Source organism: Petromyzon marinus, chromosome 64 (assembly GCF_048934315.1).
Source record: "Petromyzon marinus isolate PM22_M1 ecotype Great Lakes invasive population chromosome 64, UKy_Petmar_22M1.pri1.0, whole genome shotgun sequence".
Taxonomy (NCBI): Eukaryota; Metazoa; Chordata; class Hyperoartia; order Petromyzontiformes; family Petromyzontidae; genus Petromyzon; species Petromyzon marinus.
This window is the reverse complement of record NC_133730.1, coordinates 16411519-16438424: the sequence shown is the minus strand read 5'-3', so window position 1 is coordinate 16438424 and position 26906 is coordinate 16411519.

Here is a 26906-nt window from a genome sequence, read left to right as displayed (position 1 = left end):
GGGACATCTGTAAAACTATGGGGACATCTGTGAAACTAATGGGACATATGTTAAACTATTGGGGCATCTGTGAAACGACTGGGTGAACTGTGACACTAGTGGGACATATGTGAACTTATTGGGACATCTGTGAAACTATTGGGACATCTGTGAAACTATTGGGACATCTGTGAAACTATGGGGTCATCTGTGCAACTAATGGGACATATGTGAAACTATTGGGGCATCTGTGAAACTACTGGGATCATCTGTGAAACTACTGGGACATCTGTAAAACTACTGGGACATCTTTGAAACTATTGGGACATCTGTGAAACTATGGGGACATCTGTTAACCTACTGGAATATCTGTAAAACTTCTGGGACATCTGTGAAACTATTGGGACATCTGTGAAACTATTGGGACATCTGTGAAACTACTGGTACATCTGTGAAATTATTGGGACATCTGTGAAACTATGGGGACATCTGTGAAACTAATGGGACATATGTGAAACTATTGGGGCATCTGTGAAACTACTGGGACATATGTGAACCTATTGGGACATCTGTGAATCTACTGGGACATCTGTAAAACTACTGGGACATATGTGAATCTATTGGGACATCTGTGAAACTATTGAGACATCTGTGAAACAACTGGGACATCTGTTAAACTATTGGGACATCTGTTAAACTACTGGTACATCTGTTAAATTATTGGGACATCTGTAAAACTATGGGGACATCTGTGAAACTAATGGGACATATGTGAACTTATTGGGACATCTGTGAAACTATTGGGACATCTGTGAAACTATGGGGAGATCTGTGAAACTAATGGGACATATGTGAAACTATTGGGGCATCTGTGAAACGACTGGGTGATCTGTGAAACTACTGGGACATATGTGAACTTATTGGGACATCTGTGAAACTATTGGGACATCTGTGAAACTATGGGGACATCTGTTAACCTACTGGAATATCTGTAAAACTTCTGGGACATCTGTGAAACTATTGGGACATCTGTGAAACTATTGGGACATCTGTGAAACTACTGGTACATCTGTGAAATTATTGGGACATCTGTGAAACTATGGGGACATCTGTGAAACTAATGGGACATATGTGAAACTATTGGGGCATCTGTGAAACGACTGGGTGATCTGTGAAACTACTGGGACATATGTGAACTTATTGGGACATCTGTGAAACTATTGGGACATCTGTGAAACTATTGGGACATCTGTGAAGCTATGGGGACATCTGTGAAACTAATGGGACATATGTGAAACTATTGGGACATCTGTGAAACTACTGGTACATCTGTTAAATTATTGGGACATCTGTAAAACTATGGGGACATCTGTGAAACTAATGGGACATATGTTAAACTATTGGGGCATCTGTGAAACGACTGGGTGATCTGTGACACTAGTGGGACATATGTGAACTTATTGGGACATCTGTGAAACTATTGGGACATCTGTGAAACTATTGGGACATCTGTGAAACTATGGGGACATCTGTGCAACTAATGGGACATAGGTGAAACTATTGGGGCATCTGTGAAACTACTGGGATCATCTGTGAAACTACTGGGACATCTGTAAAACTACTGGGACATCTTTGAAACTATTGGGACATCTGTGAAACTATGGGGACATCTGTTAACCTACTGGAATATCTGTAAAACTTCTGGGACATCTGTGAAATTATTGGGACATCTGTGAAACTATTGGGACATCTGTGAAACTACTGGTACATCTGTGAAATTATTGGGACATCTGTGAAACTATGGGGACATCTGTGAAACTAATGGGACATATGTGAAAATATTGGGGCATCTGTGAAACTACTGGGACATATGTGAAACTACTGGGACATCTGTAAAACTACTGGGACATCTTTGAAACTATTGGGACATCTGTGAAACTATTGGGACATCTGTTAAAGTATTGGGACATCTGTGAAACTACTGGTACATCTGTTAAATTATTGGGACATCTGTGAAACTATGGGGACATCTGTGAAACTAATGGGACATATGTGAAACTATTGGGGCATCTGTGAAACGACTGGGTGATCTGTGAAACTACTGGGACATATGTGAACTTATTGGGACATCTGTGAAACTATTGGGACATCTGTGAAACTATTGGGACATCTGTGAAGCTATGGGGACATCTGTGAAACTAATGGGACATATGTGAAACTATTAGGACATCTGTGAAACTACTGGTACATGTTAAATTATTGGGACATCTGTAAAACTATGGGGACATCTGTGAAACTAATGGGACATATGTTAAACTATTGGGGCATCTGTGAAACGACTGGGTGATCTGTGACACTAGTGGGACATATGTGAACTTATTGGGACATCTGTGAAACTATTGGGACATCTGTGAAACTATTGGGACATCTGTGAAACTATGGGGTCATCTGTGCAACTAATGGGACATATGTGAAACTATTGGGGCATCTGTGAAACTACTGGGATCATCTGTGAAACTACTGGGACATCTGTAAAACTACTGGGACATCTTTGAAACTATTGGGACATCTGTGAAACTATGGGGACATCTGTTAACCTACTGGAATATCTGTAAAACTTCTGGGACATCTGTGAAACTATTGGGACATCTGTGAAACTATTGGGACATCTGTGAAACTACTGGTACATCTGTGAAATTATTGGGACATCTGTGAAACTATGGGGACATCTGTGAAACTAATGGGACATATGTGAAACTATTGGGGCATCTGTGAAACTACTGGGACATATGTGAACCTATTGGGACATCTGTGAATCTACTGGGACATCTGTAAAACTACTGGGACATATGTGAATCTATTGGGACATCTGTGAAACTATTGAGACATCTGTGAAACAACTGGGACATCTGTTAAACTATTGGGACATCTGTTAAACTACTGGTACATCTGTTAAATTATTGGGACATCTGTAAAACTATGGGGACATCTGTGAAACTAATGGGACATATGTGAAACTATTGGGGCATCTGTGAAACGACTGGGTGATCTGTGACACTAGTGGGACATATGTGAACTTATTGGGACATCTGTGAAACTATTGGGACATCTGTGAAACTATTGGGACATCTGTGAAACTATGGGGACATCTGTGCAACTAATGGGACATATGTGAAACTATTGGGGCATCTGTGAAACTACTGGGATCATCTGTGAAACTACTGGGACATCTGTAAAACTACTGGGACATCTTTGAAACTATTGGGACATCTGTGAAACTATGGGGACATCTGTTAACCTACTGGAATATCTGTAAAACTTCTGGGACATCTGTGAAACTATTGGGACATCTGTGAAACTATTGGGACATCTGTGAAACTACTGGTACATCTGTGAAATTATTGGGACATCTGTGAAACTATGGGGACATCTGTGAAACTAATGGGACATATGTGAAACTATTGGGGCATCTGTGAAACTACTGGGACATATGTGAACCTATTGGGACATCTGTGAATCTACTGGGACATCTGTAAAACTACTGGGACATATGTGAATCTATTGGGACATCTGTGAAACTATTGAGACATCTGTGAAACAACTGGGACATCTGTTAAACTATTGGGACATCTGTTAAACTACTGGTACATCTGTTAAATTATTGGGACATCTGTAAAACTATGGGGACATCTGTGAAACTAATGGGACATATGTGAAACTATTGGGGCATCTGTGAAACGACTGGGTGATCTGTGACACTAGTGGGACATATGTGACCTTATTGGGACATCTGTGAAACTATTGGGACATCTGTGAAACTATTGGGACATCTGTGAAACTATGGGGACATCTGTGCAACTAATGGGACATATGTGAAACTATTGGGGCATCTGTGAAACTACTGGGATCATCTGTGAAACTACTGGGACATCTGTAAAACTACTGGGACATCTTTGAAACTATTGGGACATCTGTGAAACTATGGGGACATCTGTTAACCTACTGGAATATCAGTAAAACTCCTGGGACATCTGTGAAACTATTGGGACATCTGTGAAACTATTGGGACATCTGTGAAACTACTGGTACATCTGTGAAATTATTGGGACATCTGTGAAACTATGGGGACATCTGTGAAACTAATGGGACATATGTGAAACTATTGGGGCATCTGTGAAACGACTGGGTGATCTGTGAAACTACTGGGACATATGTGAACTTATTGGGACATCTGTGAAACTATTGTGACATCTGTGAAACTATTGGGACATCTGTGAAGCTATGGGGACATCTGTGAAACTAATGGGACATATGTGAAACTATTGGGACATCTGTGAAACTACTGGTACATCTGTTAAATTATTGGGACATCTGTAAAACTATGGGGACATCTGTGAAACTAATGGGACATATGTGAAACTATTGGGGCATCTGTGAAACGACTGGGTGATCTGTGACACTAGTGGGACATATGTGAAATTATTGGGACATCTGTGAAACTATTGGGACATCTGTGAAACTATTGGGACATCTGTGAAACTATGGGGACATCTGTGCAACTAATGGGACATATGTGAAACTATTGGGGCATCTGTGAAACTACTGGGATCATCTGTGAAACTACTGGGACATCTGTAAAACTACTGGGACATCTTTGAAACTATTGGGACATCTGTGAAACTATGGGGACATCTGTTAACCTACTGGAATATCTGTAAAACTTCTGGGACATCTGTGAAATTATTGGGACATCTGTGAAACTATTGGGACATCTGTGAAACTACTGGTACATCTGTGAAATTATTGGGACATCTGTGAAACTATGGAGACATCTGTGAAACTAATGGGACATATGTGAAAATATTGGGGCATCTGTGAAACTACTGGGACATATGCGAAACTACTGGGACATCTGTAAAACTACTGGGACATCTTTGAAACTATTGGGACATCTGTGAAACTATTGGGACATCTGTTAAACTTCTGGGACATCTGTGAAACTATTGGGACATCTGTGAAACTATTTGGGACATCTGTTAAAGTATTGGGACATCTGTGAAACTACTGGTACATCTGTTAAATTATTGGGACATCTGTGAAACTTTGGGGACATCTGTGAAACTAATGGGACATATGTGAAACTATTGGGGCATCTGTGAAACGACTGGGTGATCTGTGAAACTACTGGGACATATGTGAACTTATTGGGACATCTGTGAAACTATTGGGACATCTGTGAAACTATTGGGACATCGGTGAAACTATGGGGACATCTGTGAAACTAATGGGACATATGTTAAACTATTGGGGCATCTGTGAAACTACTGGGATCATCTGTGAAACTAGCGGGACATCTGTAAAACTACTGGGACATCTTTGAAACTATTGGAACATCTGTGAAACTATGGGGACATCTGTTAACCTACTGGAATATCTGTAAAACTTCTGGGACATCTGTGAAACTATTGGGACATCTGTGAAACTATTGGGAAATCTGTGAAACTATTGGGACATCTGTGAATCTATTGGGACATCTGTGAAACTATTTGGGACATCTGTTAAACTATTGGGACATCTGTGAAACTACTGGTACATCTGTGAAATTATTGGGACATCTGTGAAACTATGGGGACATCTGTGAAACTAATGGGACATATGTGAAACTATTGGGGCATCTGTGAAACTACTGGGAGATATGTGAACCTATTGGGACATCTGTGAAACTTTTGGGACATCTGTGAAACTATGGGGACATCTGTTAACCTACTGGGACATCTGTGAAACTACTGGGACATCTGTTAAACTACTGGGACATCTGTTGAACTATTGGGACATCTGTGAATCTACTGGGACATCTGTGAAACAACTGGGACATCTGTGAAACTATTGGGACATCTGTGAAACTATTTGGGACATCTGTTAAACTATTGGGACATCTGTGAAACTACTGATACATCTGTTAAATTATTGGGACATCTGTGAAACTATGGGGACATCTGTGAAACTAATGGGACATATGTGAAACTATTGGGGCATCTGTGAAACGACTGGGTGATCTGTGAAACTACTGGGACATATGTGAACTTATTGGGACATCTGTGAGACTATTGGGACATCTGTGAAACTATTGGGACATCTGTGAAACTATGGGGACATCTGTGAAACTAATGGGACATATGTTAAACTATTGGGACATCTGTGAAACTACTGGTACATCTGTTAAATTATTGGGACATCTGTAAAACTATGGGGACATCTGTTAACCTACTGGAATATCTGTAAAACTTCTGGGACATCTGTGAAATTATTGGGACATCTGTGAAACTATTGGGACATCTGTGAAACTACTGGTACATCTGTGAAATTATTGGGACATCTGTGAAACTATGGGGACATCTGTGAAACTAATGGGACATATGTGAAAATATTGGGGCATCTGTGAAACTACTGGGACATATGTGAAACTACTGGGACATCTGTAAAACTACTGGGACATCTTTGAAACTATTGGGACATCTGTGAAACTATTGGGACATCTGTTAAACTTCTGGGACATCTGTGAAACTATTGGGACATCTGTGAAACTATTTGGGACATCTGTTAAAGTATTCGGACATCTGTGAAACTACTGGTACATCTGTTAAATTATTGGGACATCTGTGAAACTATGGGGACATCTGTGAAACTAATGGGACATATGTGAAACTATTGGGGCATCTGTGAAACGACTGGGTGATCTGTGAAACTACTGGGACATATGTGAACTTATTGGGACATCTGTGAAACTATTGGGACATCTGTGAAACTATTGGGACATCGGTGAAACTATGGGGACATCTGTGAAACTAATGGGACATATGTGAAACTATTGGGGCATCTGTGAAACTACTGGGATCATCTGTGAAACTAGCGGAACATCTGTAAAACTACTGGGACATCTTTGAAACTATTGGAACATCTGTGAAACTATGGGGACATCTGTTAACCTACTGGAATATCTGTAAAACTTCTGGGACATCTGTGAAACTATTGGGACATCTGTGAAACTATTGGGAAATCTGTGAAACTATTGGGACATCTGTGAATCTATTGGGACATCTGTGAAACTATTTGGGACATCTGTTAAACTATTGGGACATCTGTGAAACTACTGGTACATCTGTGAAATTATTGGGACATCTGTGAAACTATGGGGACATCTGTGAAACTAATGGGACATATGTGAAACTATTGGGGCATCTGTGAAACGACTGGGTGATCTGTGACACTAGTGGGACATATGTGAAATTATTGGGACATCTGTGAAACTATTGGGACATCTGTGAAACTATTGGGACATCTGTGAAACTATGGGGACATCTGTGCAACTAATGGGACATATGTGAAACTATTGGGGCATCTGTGAAACTACTGGGATCATCTGTGAAACTACTGGGACATCTGTAAAACTACTGGGACATCTTTGAAACTATTGGGACATCTGTGAAACTATGGGGACATCTGTTAACCTACTGGAATATCTGTAAAACTTCTGGGACATCTGTGAAATTATTGGGACATCTGTGAAACTATTGGGACATCTGTGAAGCTACTGGTACATCTGTGAAATTATTGGGACATCTGTGAAACTATGGAGACATCTGTGAAACTAATGGGACATATGTGAAAATATTGGGGCATCTGTGAAACTACTGGGACATATGCGAAACTACTGGGACATCTGTAAAACTACTGGGACATCTTTGAAACTATTGGGACATCTGTGAAACTATTGGGACATCTGTTAAACTTCTGGGACATCTGTGAAACTATTGGGACATCTGTGAAACTATTTGGGACATCTGTTAAAGTATTGGGACATCTGTGAAACTACTGGTACATCTGTTAAATTATTGGGACATCTGTGAAACTTTGGGGACATCTGTGAAACTAATGGGACATATGTGAAACTATTGGGGCATCTGTGAAACGACTGGGTGATCTGTGAAACTACTGGGACATATGTGAACTTATTGGGACATCTGTGAAACTATTGGGACATCTGTGAAACTATTGGGACATCGGTGAAACTATGGGGACATCTGTGAAACTAATGGGACATATGTTAAACTATTGGGGCATCTGTGAAACTACTGGGATCATCTGTGAAACTAGCGGGACATCTGTAAAACTACTGGGACATCTTTGAAACTATTGGAACATCTGTGAAACTATGGGGACATCTGTTAACCTACTGGAATACCTGTAAAACTTCTGGGACATCTGTGAAACTATTGGGACATCTGTGAAACTATTGGGAAATCTGTGAAACTATTGGGACATCTGTGAATCTATTGGGACATCTGTGAAACTATTTGGGACATCTGTTAAACTATTGGGACATCTGTGAAACTACTGGTACATCTGTGAAATTATTGGGACATCTGTGAAACTATGGGGACATCTGTGAAACTAATGGGACATATGTGAAACTATTGGGGCATCTGTGAAACTACTGGGAGATATGTGAACCTATTGGGACATCTGTGAAACTTTTGGGACATCTGTGAAACTATGGGGACATCTGTTAACCTACTGGGACATCTGTGAAACTACTGGGACATCTGTTAAACTACTGGGACATCTGTTGAACTATTGGGACATCTGTGAATCTACTGGGACATCTGTGAAACAACTGGGACATCTGTGAAACTATTGGGACATCTGTGAAACTATTTGGGACATCTGTTAAACTATTGGGACATCTGTGAAACTACTGATACATCTGTTAAATTATTGGGACATCTGTGAAACTATGGGGACATCTGTGAAACTAATGGGACATATGTGAAACTATTGGGGCATCTGTGAAACGACTGGGTGATCTGTGAAACTACTGGGACATATGTGAACTTATTGGGACATCTGTGAGACTATTGGGACATCTGTGAAACTATTGGGACATCTGTGAAACTATGGGGACATCTGTGAAACTAATGGGACATATGTTAAACTATTGGGACATCTGTGAAACTACTGGTACATCTGTTAAATTATTGGGACATCTGTAAAACTATGGGGACATCTGTTAACCTACTGGAATATCTGTAAAACTTCTGGGACATCTGTGAAATTATTGGGACATCTGTGAAACTATTGGGACATCTGTGAAACTACTGGTACATCTGTGAAATTATTGGGACATCTGTGAAACTATGGGGACATCTGTGAAACTAATGGGACATATGTGAAAATATTGGGGCATCTGTGAAACTACTGGGACATATGTGAAACTACTGGGACATCTGTAAAACTACTGGGACATCTTTGAAACTATTGGGACATCTGTGAAACTATTGGGACATCTGTTAAACTTCTGGGACATCTGTGAAACTATTGGGACATCTGTGAAACTATTTGGGACATCTGTTAAAGTATTCGGACATCTGTGAAACTACTGGTACATCTGTTAAATTATTGGGACATCTGTGAAACTATGGGGACATCTGTGAAACTAATGGGACATATGTGAAACTATTGGGGCATCTGTGAAACGACTGGGTGATCTGTGAAACTACTGGGACATATGTGAACTTATTGGGACATCTGTGAAACTATTGGGACATCTGTGAAACTATTGGGACATCGGTGAAACTATGGGGACATCTGTGAAACTAATGGGACATATGTGAAACTATTGGGGCATCTGTGAAACTACTGGGATCATCTGTGAAACTAGTGGAACATCTGTAAAACTACTGGGACATCTTTGAAACTATTGGAACATCTGTGAAACTATGGGGACATCTGTTAACCTACTGGAATATCTGTAAAACTTCTGGGACATCTGTGAAACTATTGGGACATCTGTGAAACTATTGGGAAATCTGTGAAACTATTGGGACATCTGTGAATCTATTGGGACATCTGTGAAACTATTTGGGACATCTGTTAAACTATTGGGACATCTGTGAAACTACTGGTACATCTGTGAAATTATTGGGACATCTGTGAAACTATGGGGACATCTGTTAACCTACTGGGACATCTGTGAAACTACTGGGACATCTGTTAAACTACTGGGACATCTGTTGAACTATTGGGACATCTGTGAATCTACTGGGACATCTGTAAAACTACTGGGACATATGTGAATCTATTGGGACATCTGTGAAACTATTGGGACATCTGTGAAACTATTGAGACATCTGTGAAACAACTGGGACATCTGTGAAACTATTGGGACATCTGTGAAACTATTTGGGACATCTGTTAAACTATTGGGACATCTGTGAAACTACTGATACATCTGTTAAATTATTGGGACATCTGTGAAACTATGGGGACATCTGTGAAACTAATGGGACATATGTGAAACTATTGGGGCATCTGTGAAACGACTGGGTGATCTGTGAAACTACTGGGACATATGTGAACTTATTGGGACATCTGTGAGACTATTGGGACATCTGTGAAACTATTGGGACATCTGTGAAACTATGGGGACATCTGTGCAACTAATGGGACATATGTGAAACTATTGGGGCATCTGTGAAACTACTGGGATCATCTGTGAAACTACTGGGACATCTGTAAAACTACTGGGACATCTTTGAAACTATTGGGACATCTGTGAAACTATGGGGACATCTGTTAACCTACTGGAATATCTGTAAAACTCCTGGGACATCTGTGAAACTATTGGGACATCTGTGAAACTATTGGGACATCTGTGAAACTACTGGTACATCTGTGAAATTATTGGGACATCTGTGAAACTATGGGGACATCTGTGAAACTAATGGGACATATGTGAAACTATTGGGGCATCTGTGAAACGACTGGGTGATCTGTGAAACTACTGAGACATATGTGAACTTATTGGGACATCTGCGAGACTATTGGGACATCTGTGAAACTATTGGGACATCTGTGAAACTATGGGGACATCTGTGAAACTAATGGGACATATGTTAAACTATTGGGACATCTGTGAAACTACTGGTACATCTGTTAAATTATTGGGACATCTGTAAAACTATGGGGACATCTGTTAACCTACTGGAATATCTGTAAAACTTCTGGGACATCTTTGAAATTATTGGGACATCTGTGAAACTATTGGGACATCTGTGAAAATACTGGTACATCTGTGAAATTATTGGGACATCTGTGAAACTATGGGGACATCTGTGAAACTAATGGGACATATGTGAAAATATTGGGGCATCTGTGAAACTACTGGGACATATGTGAAACTACTGGGACATCTGTAAAACTACTGGGACATCTTTGAAACTATTGGGACATCTGTGAAACTATTGGGACATCTGTTAAACTTCTGGGACATCTGTGAAACTATTGGGACATCTGTGAAACTATTTGGGACATCTGTTAAAGTATTCGGACATCTGTGAAACTACTGGTACATCTGTTAAATTATTGGGACATCTGTGAAACTATGGGGACATCTGTGCAACTAATGGGACATCTGTGAAACTATTGGGACATCTGTGAAACTATTGGGACATCTGTGAAACTACTGGTACATCTGTGAAATTATTGGGACATCTGTGAAACTATGGGGACATCTGTGAAACTACTGGGACATATGTGAACCTATTGGGACATCTGTGAAACTATTGGGACATCTGTGAAACTATAGGGACATCTGTGAAACTACTGGGACATCTGTTAAACTACTGGGACATCTGTTGAACTATTGGGACATCTGTGAATCTACTGGGACATCTGTAAAACTACTGGGACATATGTGAATCTATTGGGACATCTGTGAAACTATTGAGACATCTGTGAAACTATTGGGACATCTGTTAAACTAATGGGACATATGTGAAACTATTGGGGCATCTGTGAAACGACTGGGTGATCTGTGAAACTACTGGGACATATGTGAACTTATTGGGACATCTGTGAAACTATTGGGACATCTGTGAAACTATTGGGACATCGGTGAAACTATGGGGACATCTGTGAAACTAATGGGACATATGTGAAACTATTGGGGCATCTGTGAAACTACTGGGATCATCTGTGAAACTAGCGGGACATCTGTAAAACTACTGGGACATCTTTGAAACTATTGGAACATCTGTGAAACTATGGGGACATCTGTTAACCTACTGGAATATCTGTAAAACTTCTGGGACATCTGTGAAACTATTGGGACATCTGTGAAACTATTGGGAAATCTGTGAAACTATTGTGACATCTGTGAATCTATTGGGACATCTGTGAAACTATGGGGACATCTGTTAACCTACTGGGACATCTGTGAAACTACTGGGACATCTGTTAAACTACTGGGACATCTGTTGAACTATTGGGACATCTGTGAATCTACTGGGACATCTGTAAAACTACTGGGATATATATGAATCTATTGGGACATCTGTGAAACTATTGGGACATCTGTGAAACTATTGAGACATCTGTGAAACAACTGGGACATCTGTGAAACTATTGGGACATCTGTGAAACTATTTGGGACATCTGTTAAACTATTGGGACATCTGTGAAACTACTGATACATCTGTTAAATTATTGGGACATCTGTGAAACTATGGGGACATCTGTGAAACTAATGGGACATATGTGAAACTATTGGGGCATCTGTGAAACGACTGGGTGATCTGTGAAACTACTGGGACATATGTGAACTTATTGGGACATCTGTGAGACTATTGGGACATCTGTGAAACTATTGGGACATCTGTGAAACTATGGGGACATCTGTGCAACTAATGGGACATATGTGAAACTATTGGGGCATCTGTGAAACTACTGGGATCATCTGTGAAACTACTGGGACATCTGTAAAACTACTGGGACATCTTTGAAACTATTGGGACATCTGTGAAACTATGGGGACATCTGTTAACCTACTGGAATATCTGTAAAACTCCTGGGACATCTGTGAAACTATTGGGACATCTGTGAAACTATTGGGACATCTGTGAAACTACTGGTACATCTGTGAAATTATTGGGACATCTGTGAAACTATGGGGACATCTGTGAAACTAATGGGACATATGTGAAACTATTGGGGCATCTGTGAAACGACTGGGTGATCTGTGAAACTACTGGGACATATGTGAACTTATTGGGACATCTGTGAAACTATTGGGACATCTGTGAAACTATGGGGACATCTGTTAACCTACTGGAATATCTGTAAAACTTCTGGGACATCTGTGAAACTATTGGGACATCTGTGAAACTATTGGGACATCTGTGAAACTACTGGTACATCTGTGAAATTATTGGGACATCTGTGAAACTATGGGGACATCTGTGAAACTAATGGGACATATGTGAAACTATTGGGGCATCTGTGAAACTACTGGGACATATGTGAACCTATTGGGACATCTGTGAAACTATTGGGACATCTGTGAATCTACTGGGACATCTGTAAAACTACTGGGACATATGTGAATCTATTGGGACATCTGTGAAACTATTGAGACATCTGTGAAACAACTGGGACATCTGTTAAACTATTGGGACATCTGTTAAACTACTGGTACATCTGTTAAATTATTGGGACATCTGTGAAACTATGGGGACATCTGTGAAACTAATGGGACATATGTGAAACTATTGGGGCATCTGTGAAACGACTGGGTGATCTGTGAAACTACTGGGACATATGTGAACTTATTGGGACATCTGTGAGACTATTGGGACATCTGTGAAACTATTGGGACATCTGTGAAACTATGGGGACATCTGTGCAACTAATGGGACATATGTGAAACTATTGGGGCATCTGTGAAACTACTGGGATCATCTGTGAAACTACTGGGACATCTGTAAAACTACTGGGACATCTTTGAAACTATTGGGACATCTGTGAAACTATGGGGACATCTGTTAACCTACTGGAATATCTGTAAAACTCCTGGGACATCTGTGAAACTATTGGGACATCTGTGAAACTATTGGGACATCTGTGAAACTACTGGTACATCTGTGAAATTATTGGGACATCTGTGAAACTATGGGGACATCTGTGAAACTAATGGGACATATGTGAAACTATTGGGGCATCTGTGAAACGACTGGGTGATCTGTGAAACTACTGGGACATATGTGAACTTATTGGGACATCTGTGAGACTATTGGGACATCTGTGAAACTATTGGGACATCTGTGAAACTATGGGGACATCTGTGAAACTAATGGGACATATGTTAAACTATTGGGACATCTGTGAAACTACTGGTACATCTGTTAAATTATTGGGACATCTGTAAAACTATGGGGACATCTGTTAACCTACTGGAATATCTGTAAAACTTCTGGGACATCTGTGAAATTATTGGGACATCTGTGAAACTATTGGGACATCTGTGAAACTACTGGTACATCTGTGAAATTATTGGGACATCTGTGAAACTATGGGGACATCTGTGAAACTAATGGGACATATGTGAAAATATTGGGGCATCTGTGAAACTACTGGGACATATGTGAAACTACTGGGACATCTGTAAAACTACTGGGACATCTTTGAAACTATTGGGACATCTGTGAAACTATTGGGACATCTGTTAAACTTCTGGGACATCTGTGAAACTATTGGGACATCTGTGAAACTATTTGGGACATCTGTTAAAGTATTCGGACATCTGTGAAACTACTGGTACATCTGTTAAATTATTGGGACATCTGTGAAACTATGGGGACATCTGTGAAACTAATGGGACATATGTGAAACTATTGGGGCATCTGTGAAACGACTGGGTGATCTGTGAAACTACTGGGACATATGTGAACTTATTGGGACATCTGTGAAACTATTGGGACATCTGTGAAACTATTGGGACATCGGTGAAACTATGGGGACATCTGTGAAACTAATGGGACATATGTGAAACTATTGGGGCATCTGTGAAACTACTGGGATCATCTGTGAAACTAGCGGGACATCTGTAAAACTACTGGGACATCTTTGAAACTATTGGAACATCTGTGAAACTATGGGGACATCTGTTAACCTACTGGAATATCTGTAAAACTTCTGGGACATCTGTGAAACTATTGGGACATCTGTGAAACTATTGGGAAATCTGTGAAACTATTGGGACATCTGTGAATCTATTGGGACATCTGTGAAACTATTTGGGACATCTGTTAAACTATTGGGACATCTGTGAAACTACTGGTACATCTGTGAAATTATTGGGACATCTGTGAAACTATGGGGACATCTGTTAACCTACTGGGACATCTGTGAAACTACTGGGACATCTGTTAAACTACTGGGACATCTGTTGAACTATTGGGACATCTGTGAATCTACTGGGACATCTGTAAAACTACTGGGACATATGTGAATCTATTGGGACATCTGTGAAACTATTGGGACATCTGTGAAACTATTGAGACATCTGTGAAACAACTGGGACATCTGTGAAACTATTGGGACATCTGTGAAACTATTTGGGACATCTGTTAAACTATTGGGACATCTGCGAAACTACTGATACATCTGTTAAATTATTGGGACATCTGTGAAACTATGGGGACATCTGTGAAACTAATGGGACATATGTGAAACTATTGGGGCATCTGTGAAACGACTGGGTGATCTGTGAAACTACTGGGACATATGTGAACTTATTGGGACATCTGTGAGACTATTGGGACATCTGTGAAACTATTGGGACATCTGTGAAACTATGGGGACATCTGTGCAACTAATGGGACATATGTGAAACTATTGGGGCATCTGTGAAACTACTGGGATCATCTGTGAAACTACTGGGACATCTGTAAAACTACTGGGACATCTTTGAAACTATTGGGACATCTGTGAAACTATGGGGACATCTGTTAACCTACTGGAATATCTGTAAAACTCCTGGGACATCTGTGAAACTATTGGGACATCTGTGAAACTATTGGGACATCTGTGAAACTACTGGTACATCTGTGAAATTATTGGGACATCTGTGAAACTATGGGGACATCTGTGAAACTAATGGGACATATGTGAAACTATTGGGGCATCTGTGAAACGACTGGGTGATCTGTGAAACTACTGGGACATATGTGAACTTATTGGGACATCTGTGAAACTATTGGGACATCTGTGAAACTATGGGGACATCTGTTAACCTACTGGAATATCTGTAAAACTTCTGGGACATCTGTGAAACTATTGGGAAATCTGTGAAACTATTGGGACATCTGTGAAACTACTGGTACATCTGTGAAATTATTGGGACATCTGTGAAACTATGGGGACATCTGTGAAACTAATGGGACATATGTGAAACTATTGGGGCATCTGTGAAACTACTGGGACATATGTGAACCTATTGGGACATCTGTGAAACTATTGGGACATCTGTGAATCTACTGGGACATCTGTAAAACTACTGGGACATATGTGAATCTATTGGGACATCTGTGAAACTATTGAGACATCTGTGAAACAACTGGGACATCTGTTAAACTATTGGGACATCTGTTAAACTACTGGTACATCTGTTAAATTATTGGGACATCTGTAAAACTATGGGGACATCTGTGAAACGAATGGGACATATGTGAAACTATTGGGGCATCTGTGAAACGACTGGGTGATCTGTGACACTAGTGGGACATATGTGAACTTATTGGGACATCTGTGAAACTATTGGGACATCTGTGAAACTATTGGGACATCTGTGAAACTATGGGGACATCTGTGCAACTAATGGGACATATGTGAAACTATTGGGGCATCTGTGAAACTACTGGGATCATCTGTGAAACTAGCGGGACATCTGTAAAACTACTGGGACATCTTTGAAACTATTGGAACATCTGTGAAACTATGGGGACATCTGTTAACCTACTGGAATATCTGTAAAACTCCTGGGACATCTGTGAAACTATTGGGACATCTGTGAAACTATTGGGACATCTGTGAAACTACTGGTACATCTGTGAAATTATTGGGACATCTGTGAAACTATGGGGACATCTGTGAAACTAATGGGACATATGTGAAACTATTGGGGCATCTGTGAAACGACTGGGTGCTCTGTGAAACTACTGGGACATATGTGAACTTATTGGGACATCTGTGAAACTATTGGGACATCTGTGAAACTATGGGGACATCTGTTAACCTACTGGAATATCTGTAAAACTTCTGGGACATCTGTGAAACTATTGGGACATCTGTGAAACTATTGGGACATCTGTGAAACTACTGGTACATCTGTGAAATTATTGGGACATCTGTGAAACTATGGGGACATCTGTGAAACTAATGGGACATATGTGAAACTATTGGGGCATCTGTGAAACTACTGGGACATATGTGAACCTATTGGGACATCTGTGAAACTATTGGGACATCTGTGAATCTACTGGGACATCTGTAAAACTACTGGGACATATGTGAATCTATTGGGACATCTGTGAAACTATTGAGACATCTGTGAAACAACTGGGACATCTGTTAAACTATTGGGACATCTGTTAAACTACTGGTACATCTGTTAAATTATTGGGACATCTGTAAAACTATGGGGACATCTGTGAAACTAATGGGACATATGTGAAACTATTGGGGCATCTGTGAAACGACTGGGTGATCTGTGACACTAGTGGGACATATGTGAACTTATTGGGACATCTGTGAAACTATTGGGACATCTGTGAAACTATTGGGACATCTGTGAAACTATGGGGACATCTGTGCAACTAATGGGACATATGTGAAACTATTGGGGCATCTGTGAAACTACTGGGGTCATCTGTGAAACTAGCGGGACATCTGTAAAACTACTGGGACATCTTTGAAACTATTGGAACATCTGTGAAACTATGGGGACATCTGTTAACCTACTGGAATATCTGTAAAACATCTGGGAAATCTGTGAAACTATTGGGACATCTGTGAAACTATTGGGAAATCTGTGAAACTATTGGGACATCTGTGAATCTATTGGGACATCTGTGAAACTATTTGGGACATCTTTTAAACTATTGGGACATCTGTGAAACTACTGGTACATCTGTGAAATTATTGGGACATCTGTGAAACTATGGGGACATCTGTGAAACTAATGGGACATATGTGAAACTATTGGGGCATCTGTGAAACTACTGGGACATATGTGAACCTATTGGGACATCTGTGAAACTTTTGGGACATCTGTGAAACTATGGGGACATCTGTTAACCTACTGGAACATCTGTGAAACTACTGGGACATCTGTTAAACTACTGGACATCTGTTGAACTATTGGGACATCTGTGAATCTACTGGGACATCTGTAAAACTACTGGGACATATGTGAATCTATTGGGACATCTGTGAAACTATTGGGACATCTGTGAAACTATTGAGACATCTGTGAAACAACTGGGACATCTGTGAAACTATTGGGACATCTGTGAAACTATTTGGGACATCTGTTAAACTATTGGGACATCTGTGAAACTACTGATACATCTGTTAAATTATTGGGACATCTGTGAAACTATGGGGACATCTGTGAAACTAATGGGACATATGTGAAACTATTGGGGCATCTGTGAAACGACTGGGTGATCTGTGAAACTACTGGGACATATGTGAACTTATTGGGACATCTGTGAGACTATTGGGACATCTGTGAAACTATTGGGACATCTGTGAAACTATGGGGACATCTGTGAAACTAATGGGACATATGTGAAACTATTGGGACATCTGTGAAACTACTGGTACATCTGTTAAATTATTGGGACATCTGTAAAACTATGGGGACATCTGTGAAACTAATGGGACATATGTGAAACTATTGGGGCATCTGTGAAACGACTGGGTGATCTGTGACACTAGTGGGATATATGTGAACTTATTGGGACATCTGTGAAACTATTGGGACATCTGTGAAACTATTGGGACATCTGTGAAACTATGGGGACATGTGCAACTAATGGGACATATGTGAAACTATTGGGGCATCTGTGAAACTACTGGGACATATGTGAACCTATTGGGACATCTGTGAAACTATTGGGACATCTGTGAATCTACTGGGACATCTGTAAAACTACTGGGACATATGTGAATCTATTGGGACATCTGTGAAACTATTGAGACATCTGTGAAACAACTGGGACATCTGTTAAACTATTGGGACATCTGTTAAACTACTGGTACATCTGTTAAATTATTGGGACATCTGTAAAACTATGGGGACATCTGTGAAACTATTGGGACATCTGTGAAACTATTGGGAAATCTGTGAAACTATTGGGACATCTGTGAATCTATTGGGACATCTGTGAAACTATTTGGGACATCTGTTAAACTATTGGGACATCTGTGAAACTACTGGTACATCTGTGAAATTATTGGGACATCTGTGAAACTATGGGGACATCTGTGAAACTAATGGGACATATGTGAAACTATTGGGGCATCTGTGAAACTACTGGGACATATGTGAACCTATTGCGACATCTGTGAAACTTTTGGGACATCTGTGAAACTATGGGGACATCTGTTAACCTACTGGGACATCTGTGAAACTACTGGGACATCTGTTAAACTACTGGGACATCTGTTGAACTATTGGGACATCTGTGAATCTACTGGGACATCTGTAAAACTACTGGGACATATGTGAATCTATTGGGACATCTGTGAAACTATTGGGACATCTGTGAAACTATTGAGACATCTGTGAAACAACTGGGACATCTGTGAAACTATTGGGACATCTGTGAAACTATTTGGGACATCTGTTAAACTATTGGGACATCTGTGAAACTACTGATACATCTGTTAAATTATTGGGACATCTGTGAAACTATGGGGACATCTGTGAAACTAATGGGACATTTATGAAACTATTGGGGCATCTGTGAAACGACTGGGTGATCTGTGAAACTACTGGGACATATGTGAACTTATTGGGACATCTGTGAGACTATTGGGACATCTGTGAAACTATTGGGACATCTGTGAAACTATGGGGACATCTGTGAAACTAATGGGACATATGTGAAACTATTGGGACATCTGTGAAACTACTGGTACATCTGTTAAATTATTGGGACATCTGTAAAACTATGGGGACATCTGTGAAACTAATGGGACATATGTGAAACTATTGGGGCATCTGTGAAACGACTGGGTGATCTGTGACACTAGTGGGACATATGTGAACTTATTGGGACATCTGTGAAACTATTGGGACATCTGTGAAACTATTGGGACATCTGTGAAACTATGGGGACATCTGTGCAACTAATGGGACATATGTGAAACTATTGGGGCATCTGTGAAACTACTGGGGTCATCTGTGAAACTAGCGGGACATCTGTAAAACTACTGGGACATCTTTGAAACTATTGGAACATCTGTGAAACTATGGGGACATCTGTTAACCTACTGGAATATCTGTAAAACATCTGGGAAATCTGTGAAACTATTGGGACATCTGTGAAACTATTGGGAAATCTGTGAAACTATTGGGACATCTGTGAATCTATTGGGACATCTGTGAAACTATTTGGGACATCTTTTAAACTATTGGGACATCTGTGAAACTACTGGTACATCTGTGAAATTATTGGGACATCTGTGAAACTATGGGGACATCTGTGAAACTAATGGGACATATGTGAAACTATTGGGGCATCTGTGAAACTACTGGGACATATGTGAACCTATTGGGACATCTGTGAAACTTTTGGGACATCTGTGAAACTATGGGGACATCTGTTAACCTACTGGAACATCTGTGAAACTACTGGGACATCTGTTAAACTACTGGACATCTGTTGAACTATTGGGACATCTGTGAATCTACTGGGACATCTGTAAAACTACTGGGACATATGTGAATCTATTGGGACATCTGTGAAACTATTGGGACATCTGTGAAACTATTGAGACATCTGTGAAACAACTGGGACATCTGTGAAACTATTGGGACATCTGTGAAACTATTTGGGACATCTGTTAAACTATTGGGACATCTGTGAAACTACTGATACATCTGTTAAATTATTGGGACATCTGTGAAACTATGGGGACATCTGTGAAACTAATGGGACATATGTGAAACTATTGGGGCATCTGTGAAACGACTGGGTGATCTGTGAAACTACTGGGACATATGTGAACTTATTGGGACATCTGTGAGACTATTGGGACATCTGTGAAACTATTGGGACATCTGTGAAACTATGGGGACATCTGTGAAACTAATGGGACATATGTGAAACTATTGGGACATCTGTGAAACTACTGGTACATCTGTTAAATTATTGGGACATCTGTAAAACTATGGGGACATCTGTGAAACTAATGGGACATATGTGAAACTATTGGGGCATCTGTGAAACGACTGGGTGATCTGTGACACTAGTGGGATATATGTGAACTTATTGGGACATCTGTGAAACTATTGGGACATCTGTGAAACTATTGGGACATCTGTGAAACTATGGGGACATGTGCAACTAATGGGACATATGTGAAACTATTGGGGCATCTGTGAAACTACTGGGACATATGTGAACCTATTGGGACATCTGTGAAACTATTGGGACATCTGTGAATCTACTGGGACATCTGTAAAACTACTGGGACATATGTGAATCTATTGGGACATCTGTGAAACTATTGAGACATCTGTGAAACAACTGGGACATCTGTTAAACTATTGGGACATCTGTTAAACTACTGGTACATCTGTTAAATTATTGGGACATCTGTAAAACTATGGGGACATCTGTGAAACTAATGGGACATATGTGAAACTATTGGGGCATCTGTGAAACGACTGGGTGATCTGTGACACTAGTGGGACATATGTGAACTTATTGGGACATCTGTGAAACTATTGGGACATCTGTGAAACTATTGGGACATCTGTGAAACTATGGGGACATCTGTGCAACTAATGGGACATATGTGAAACTATTGGGGCATCTGTGAAACTACTGGGATCATCTGTGAAACTAGCGGGACATCTGTAAAACTACTGGGTCATCTTTGAAACTATTGGAACATCTGTGAAACTATGGGGACATCTGTTAACCTACTGGAATATCTGTAAAACTTCTGGGAAATCTGTGAAACTATTGGGACATCTGTGAAACTATTGGGAAATCTGTGAAACTATTGGGACATCTGTGAATCTATTGGGACATCTGTGAAACTATTTGGGACATCTGTTAAACTATTGGGACATCTGTGAAACTACTGGTACATCTGTGAAATTATTGGGACATCTGTGAAACTATGGGGACATCTGTGAAACTAATGGGACATATGTGAAACTATTGGGGCATCTGTGAAACTACTGGGACATATGTGAACCTATTGCGACATCTGTGAAACTTTTGGGACATCTGTGAAACTATGGGGACATCTGTTAACCTACTGGGACATCTGTGAAACTACTGGGACATCTGTTAAACTACTGGGACATCTGTTGAACTATTGGGACATCTGTGAATCTACTGGGACATCTGTAAAACTACTGGGACATATGTGAATCTATTGGGACATCTGTGAAACTATTGGGACATCTGTGAAACTATTGAGACATCTGTGAAACAACTGGGACATCTGTGAAACTATTGGGACATCTGTGAAACTATTTGGGACATCTGTTAAACTATTGGGACATCTGTGAAACTACTGATACATCTGTTAAATTATTGGGACATCTGTGAAACTATGGGGACATCTGTGAAACTAATGGGACATTTATGAAACTATTGGGGCATCTGTGAAACGACTGGGTGATCTGTGAAACTACTGGGACATATGTGAACTTATTGGGACATCTGTGAGACTATTGGGACATCTGTGAAACTATTGGGACATCTGTGAAACTATGGGGACATCTGTGAAACTAATGGGACATATGTGAAACTATTGGGACATCTGTGAAACTACTGGTACATCTGTTAAATTATTGGAACATCTGTGAAACTATGGGGACATCTGTGAAACTAATGGGACATATGTGAAACTATTGGGGCATCTGTGAAATGACTGGGTGATCTGTGACACTACTGGGACATATGTGAACTTATTGGGACATCTGTGAATCTATGGGGACATCTGTGAAACTAATGGGACATATGTGAAACTATTGGGACATCTGTGAAACTACTGGTACATCTGTTAAATTATTGGGACATCTGTAAAACTATGGGGACATCTGTGAAACTAATGGGACATATGTGAAACTATTGGGGCATCTGTGAAACGACTGGGTGATCTGTGAATCTATTGGGACATCTGTGAAACTATTGGGACATCTGTGAAACTATTGAGACATCTGTGAAACAACTGGGACATCTGTGAAACTATTGGGACATCTGTGAAACTATTTGGGACATCTGTTAAACTATTGGGACATCTGTGAAACTACTGATACATCTGTTAAATTATTGGGACATCTGTGAAACTATGGGGACATCTGTGAAACTAATGGGACATATGTGAAACTATTGGGGCATCTGTGAAACGACTGGGTGATCTGTGAAACTACTGGGACATATGTGAACTTATTGGGACATCTGTGAGACTATTGGGACATCTGTGAAACTATTGGGACATCTGTGAAACTATGGGGACATCTGTGAAACTAATGGGACATATGTGAAACTATTGGGACATCTGTGAAACTACTGGTACATCTGTTAAATTATTGGGACATCTGTAAAACTATGGGGACATCTGTGAAACTAATGGGACATATGTGAAACTATTGGGGCATCTGTGAAACGACTGGGTGATCTGTGACACTAGTGGGATATATGTGAACTTATTGGGACATCTGTGAAACTATTGGGACATCTGTGAAACTATTGGGACATCTGTGAAACTATGGGGACATGTGCAACTAATGGGACATATGTGAAACTATTGGGGCATCTGTGAAACTACTGGGACATATGTGAACCTATTGGGACATCTGTGAAACTATTGGGACATCTGTGAATCTACTGGGACATCTGTAAAACTACTGGGACATATGTGAATCTATTGGGACATCTGTGAAACTATTGAGACATCTGTGAAACAACTGGGACATCTGTTAAACTATTGGGACATCTGTTAAACTACTGGTACATCTGTTAAATTATTGGGACATCTGTAAAACTATGGGGACATCTGTGAAACTAATGGGACATATGTGAAACTATTGGGGCATCTGTGAAACTACTGGGACATATGTGAAACTAGCGGGACATCTGTAAAACTACTGGGTCATCTTTGAAACTATTGGAACATCTGTGAAACTATGGGGACATCTGTTAACCTACTGGAATATCTGTAAAACTTCTGGGAAATCTGTGAAACTATTGGGACATCTGTGAAACTATTGGGAAATCTGTGAAACTATTGGGACATCTGTGAATCTATTGGGACATCTGTGAAACTATTTGGGACATCTGTTAAACTATTGGGACATCTGTGAAACTACTGGTACATCTGTGAAATTATTGGGACATCTGTGAAACTATGGGGACATCTGTGAAACTAATGGGACATATGTGAAACTATTGGGGCATCTGTGAAACTACTGGGACATATGTGAACCTATTGCGACATCTGTGAAACTTTTGGGACATCTGTGAAACTATGGGGACATCTGTTAACCTACTGGGACATCTGTGAAACTACTGGGACATCTGTTAAACTACTGGGACATCTGTTGAACTATTGGGACATCTGTGAATCTACTGGGACATCTGTAAAACTACTGGGACATATGTGAATCTATTGGGACATCTGTGAAACTATTGGGACATCTGTGAAACTATTGAGACATCTGTGAAACAACTGGGACATCTGTGAAACTATTGGGACATCTGTGAAACTATTTGGGACATCTGTTAAACTATTGGGACATCTGTGAAACTACTGATACATCTGTTAAATTATTGGGACATCTGTGAAACTACTGATACATCTGTTAAATTATTGGGACATCTGTGAAACTATGGGGACATCTGTGAAACTAATGGGACATTTATGAAACTATTGGGGCATCTGTGAAACGACTGGGTGATCTGTGAAACTACTGGGACATATGTGAACTTATTGGGACATCTGTGAGACTATTGGGACATCTGTGAAACTATTGGGACATCTGTGAAACTATGGGGACATCTGTGAAACTAATGGGACATATGTGAAACTATTGGGACATCTGTGAAACTACTGGTACATCTGTTAAATTATTGGGACATCTGTAAAACTATGGGGACATCTGTGAAACTAATGGGACATATGTGAAACTATTGGGGCATCTGTGAAACGACTGGGTGATCTGTGACACTAGTGGGACATATATGAACTTATTGGGACATCTGTGAAACTATTGGGACATCTGTGAAACTATTGGGACATCTGTGAAACTATGGGGACATCTGTGCAACTAATGGGACATATGTGAAACTATTGGGGCATCTGTGAAACTACTGGGATCATCTGTGAAACTACTGGGACATCTGTAAAACTACTGGGACATCTTTGAAACTATTGGGACATCTGTGAAACTATGGGGACATCTGTTAACCTACTGGAATATCTGTAAAACTTCTGGGACATCTGTGAAATTATTGGGACATCTGTGAAACTATTGGGACATCTGTGAATCTATTGGGACATCTGTGAAACTATTTGGGACATCTGTTAAACTATTGGGACATCTGTGAAACTACTGGTACATCTGTGAAATTATTGGGACATCTGTGAAACTATGGGGACATCTGTGAAACTAATGGGACATATGTGAAACTATTGGGGCATCTGTGAAACTACTGGGACATATGTGAACCTATTGCGACATCTGTGAAACTTTTGGGACATCTGTGAAACTATGGGGACATCTGTTAACCTACTGGGACATCTGTGAAACTACTGGGACATCTGTTAAACTACTGGGACATCTGTTGAACTATTGGGACATCTGTGAATCTACTGGGACATCTGTAAAACTACTGGGACATATGTGAATCTATTGGGACATCTGTGAAACTATTGGGACATCTGTGAAACTATTGAGACATCTGTGAAACAACTGGGACATCTGTGAAACTATTGGGACATCTGTGAAACTATTTGGGACATCTGTTAAACTATTGGGACATCTGTGAAACTACTGATACATCTGTTAAATTATTGGGACATCTGTGAAACTACTGATACATCTGTTAAATTATTGGGACATCTGTGAAACTATGGGGACATCTGTGAAACTAATGGGACATTTATGAAACTATTGGGGCATCTGTGAAACGACTGGGTGATCTGTGAAACTACTGGGACATATGTGAACTTATTGGGACATCTGTGAGACTATTGGGACATCTGTGAAACTATTGGGACATCTGTGAAACTATGGGGACATCTGTGAAACTAATGGGACATATGTGAAACTATTGGGACATCTGTGAAACTACTGGTACATCTGTTAAATTATTGGGACATCTGTAAAACTATGGGGACATCTGTGAAACTAATGGGACATATGTGAAACTATTGGGGCATCTGTGAAACGACTGGGTGATCTGTGACACTAGTGGGACATATATGAACTTATTGGGACATCTGTGAAACTATTGGGACATCTGTGAAACTATTGGGACATCTGTGAAACTATGGGGACATCTGTGCAACTAATGGGACATATGTGAAACTATTGGGGCATCTGTGAAACTACTGGGATCATCTGTGAAACTACTGGGACATCTGTAAAACTACTGGGACATCTTTGAAACTATTGGGACATCTGTGAAACTATGGGGACATCTGTTAACCTACTGGAATATCTGTAAAACTTCTGGGACATCTGTGAAATTATTGGGACATCTGTGAAACTATTGGGACATCTGTGAAACTACTGGTACATCTGTGAAATTATTGGGACATCTGTGAAACTATGGGGA